Raw genomic sequence first — 4,362 nt, forward strand, 5'->3', positions numbered from 1 at the left:
AATGCCACTACAATGCTCAAAAGCAACAGTCAGACTATCATAGCAAGTCCCCACTTTCCTGTCACCTATTTCTGATCTGCTTTGGCTTCTGTCACTATGCTAGACTCATGACCAAAAGAAAACTGGGTGATAATAGGGTTCATTTCACAGTTTTTACTCCATCATTTAAAGAAGTCAAGATATAGAACCCAAAGCATGAGTTTGGTGGAGAAAACAAGCCCAAATGTCCAATATTTATTTACTTTTAGGCTCACATTCAACGACAATTCCTTTATAACCCAGGTTGGCCTGTGTAGGGATGGTATAATCTCAATGGGCTGAGTCCCTCCACATCAATTCGCTGTCAACAAAATGCCCAAACACATGCCCTCAAGCCAATCCTATGAAAGTTATATTTCAAATATGGTTCTCTTTTCTATTTATGTTCAGTTGACAAACAAGATTTTGCCATCAGATCCACTTAGCAGACTTAATTCTGATACACTGCAACATGGAAAGTTTTTCATTGTCCTTCAGCCCTGTGGGACACTTTTGCTGGGTAAGGCAGCTGGAATGGCATCTGAGGGCTCTTAGGACTTGGAGCACATTTCTCTAAGACCTCCTGTCTTTTAAATTTTCTATTAAGACATCACCTCTTATTCTGCTGGGTTTGACCTTGTTTGTGATTTGTGCCTTTTCTCTGGTAATTTTCAATACATTTTCTCAGTTTGCATATTTAATGTTTTAACTATGATGCGGTTTGTGGAGGTTTTCTTGTGCTATTTAGTGTTCTGTGTGCTCCTTGATGTATCATTTCTTAGCTTGGAGAGTTTGGGGAAGACTTTTTCTACAGTCTTGTTGAATGTCAGACCTATGCCATTTACGTGGGATTTGCCTTTTCCTTCTATGCCTGTGACTAGTAGATGTCTTTTTATAATCTCCCAAACTTCTACATATTCCTTTTTGGTGTTTTTGGTTTGGTTTTAATCATTATTTTTCATTGATGGTCTACATCTTCTACTTTTATCCAAGACCTGATATTTCATTTTCTATTGATCCATCCTGGCTATTCTGCCCTGCAATAGGCCTGAACAGCTTCTTTATTAACCAATGGTAATAAAACATATGCATGGAATACAGAGGGGAATCCATATCATTCCCCCCTTTCCTATCTAAATGAAAGGAAGCTTTAACTTTAACAGAATAAGAAAACGTGTCAAGCAAGAATTACAGTTATAATATTTTTTGTGAGTCTAAAGTTTTATATATTTGTCTTTTACCATAACCAAGGAAAGCTATAACTGTAACTATTTAGTCTTTAAATCCATCAAAAACACCAGAAGGATATAACATTACCTAAGTAAACAGGTAGTGCATTTTAAGCAACTTCCAAATAATAAAATAATAAAATAATAAATAATAATAAAATAAATAAATAAATAAATAATAATAAAATAATAAAACAGCATAGAGAGAGGAATCACACATCATTTTTCTCCTAAAAATTAAAAAAATTAACACACACATGCAGATATGTGCTTACACACTAGGCAAATTTAATCATAATATATTAGAATTATTTAAGTATCAAAATAAAATGATTTTTCCTATCAATACACAAGTAGGTATATCAATTACTAAACATAAGATTGATGTATATCTATCAGTTTTCAAATGTAGGAAGACTAAAGTAAGGTATTCAAACAATTATATTTCTAAAATATCTTTATGTTCCATATTGAAGTATATAACTTATATAGTCATATCAATATTTGCTATTTATATATTCTATTTTCCCTGTTAGTGACCCTGACCACATTGTAATTAAGAGGGGCTAAACTTTAAGAAAACTTTGAAATTTCAGTTTATCATCAGCTACCGTTTTGAACAATGTTTACTAGCATTTTAATTTCAAAATGAAATACTCCTGCCAAACTTTCTATTTTAGACATCCCTGCTCACTGAGATCACATTAGAAATTCCCACGCTTGTCACATCTTGTAAACACTTCTTATAGGTTTTGTTATATAAAAGATCTGTTCTAGATTTCACCAGGTTGAGTTTCATATTAAATATTGTTTACATTTCAAACACATTCAAAGCTGCTGTAATAACAAAGTTGTATAAAATTCATGTTTTTTAAAAGAACTGTTGTGCATTTTTCATGAACTATGGGCATCTGGATATGATATTTGTAATTCAATATGGTATTTATAATTAATAGTGACTTTTTAAATACTAGGAAGTTTACTATAGTTTGCTTAGTATTATAGATTTCAAGTTCAATTAGTTTGGGAAGCAGTCATTTTACAGGAATAAAATTATTCTCTGGGAAACTTTGGCAGCACATATCCTAAAATCATAATGATACAGAGAAAATTAGCATGGCCCTTGTGGAAAGGATGACACATAATTAATCTTTTATTTTATACTATTTAGTTTGTTTTATTGTTTATTATTTTTCAGTTCAGTGCATATTCAACATATCCAAAACACTAATTTGTAGATGGAGCAGCGGACTGCGTCTCACCACCCGGCTAGCTTTACACCCGAAATAATTTCACGGAAACTGTATTCATTTAAACACTACCTAGCCCATTAGTTCAGCCTCTTATTGGCTAATTCTCTCATATTGCTTTAACCCATATTTAGTAATCTGTGCTGCACCATGAGGGGTGGCTTACGAGGAGAGATCTTAACCTGCATCTGTCTTGGAGAGGAGAGGCATGGCGTCTGCCTGAGGCATCTGTCTGACTCTGCTTTCTTTCTCCCAGAATTCTGTTCTGTATACTCAGCCTACCTAATTTTCTGTCCTATAAAAGGGCCAAGGCAGTTTCTTTATTAACCAATGAAAGTAACACATAGACAGATCCTCCTCCATCATTTCCCCTTCTTCTGTTTAAACAAAAAAGAAAGGCTTTAACTTTAACATAGTAAAATTACATATAACAAAACAGTTATCAAGCAAGAATTATGGTTACAATATTTATATCTACTTTATCTTTTATCATAACTAAGGAAAACTATAACTATAACTAACCATTCTTCAACTCCATCAAATACTCCAGAAGGATATAATATTACCTAAGTAAACAAGAAGTAAGGAACTTCCAAAACTCTAGAAATGACAGAGACATTTCGCTGCCTGGACAGTCACCCAAAGTTCCTCTTTACCGCTGGGACATCCATCTTCAGCCTACAAGCCCATAGTATCCAGTAGACATTTCTGTGAAGCAGGAAAATTCAAAGACAGTTCAGTCACTTTTTTCTGTGTCCTGCAGAATGTCTCACAGACTCTTTCATGAGTCAGGAATCCCAAAGAATCATCTCACCTTTAGGCAAGTTCAGCAGTCTTCTCTCTGTGGGTTCTTTGTGTCCAGTATATACAACAGTCCAGGCAAGAGCAGTTTCTTGCCCAAATGGCTAACCAACTCCATAAGGAGCCTCTTCAATGCCCATCTTCCTCTTGAAGTAGCTGGTGCTGCCAGGAGCAGACGTGTCAGCAAGAATTTTCTTCCACTGTGTGGGATAATTCTTCACTCAAGTGGCACTTCCCTTTGCTGCTCAGTAACTGGACTCTAATAAAGCCCTTAGTGTCAGTAGTTGGTCTTAGTTCCTATGACACACAGTCCTACCCAGAAATGCCTTCCCTGGGATGCTAGATTGAAGTGTATACCCTCCTTCTTCTGGGTCAGGTGAGGTTGATTAATCTATAGCTCGTCTTCTATTTCTAAGGATTGCTGGTATGATGTGCACTGAAGTCATTTTCCCACATTATACAGTTATCAGGCATCACTTCCCATCAGCAACCACAACTGTGAACATCTTCATGTGTAAAGTTGGTCAAATGAGGCAGTTTACCATCTACACAATGATTATTTCCCATGGCTTCACAGTCAGCAACAATGTCATACTTCAGAACTGATAGAACAGCAACTATTATCTCATGAATATCTCAGTAATATATTACGATGCTTCCTACATAAAAATAAAATGACGAAGTATCTCATTTTATGTCATGAGTTTTTGTTTGACTTAGTAATTTAAAATCATTCGTACTGTGGCATATATCAACACTTCATCTTATGATTTAAAATCCTCAGTCTATGAGTATACATTTCACTTACATATTCTTCAACCAGTGATAATTTGTCACAGTTTTAGGCTGTTATTATTAGTTGTTCTAGAATATTTATTCATGTGAATTTTCCTTAATACATATTTTCATTCTTCCAGGTTGTTTATGCAGCAGGTTAGGTCATATGAACAATTCTTTGAGGAGCAACTGTACTGCCTCTCACCATTGCTACTGGAGTCTATATTTCCACAGAATGAGTGAAAAAGTTAATTCAGAACAGGCCTAGTACTACCAGATATCTGTCC

At 35.0% G+C, this 4,362-nt stretch overlaps 1 non-coding gene across 1 annotated transcript; it reads left to right on the forward strand.

Annotated features, from left to right (window-relative positions):
* Positions 1–2,312: 2,312 nt before the first annotated feature.
* On the forward strand, positions 2,313–2,417 carry LOC119818094. The gene has a single exon (XR_005286009.1). It is a non-coding gene; the product is annotated as a U6 spliceosomal RNA (small nuclear RNA).
* Positions 2,418–4,362: the final 1,945 nt, after the last annotated feature.

This window comes from Arvicola amphibius, chromosome 6 (assembly GCF_903992535.2).
Source record: "Arvicola amphibius chromosome 6, mArvAmp1.2, whole genome shotgun sequence".
Taxonomy (NCBI): Eukaryota; Metazoa; Chordata; class Mammalia; order Rodentia; family Cricetidae; genus Arvicola; species Arvicola amphibius.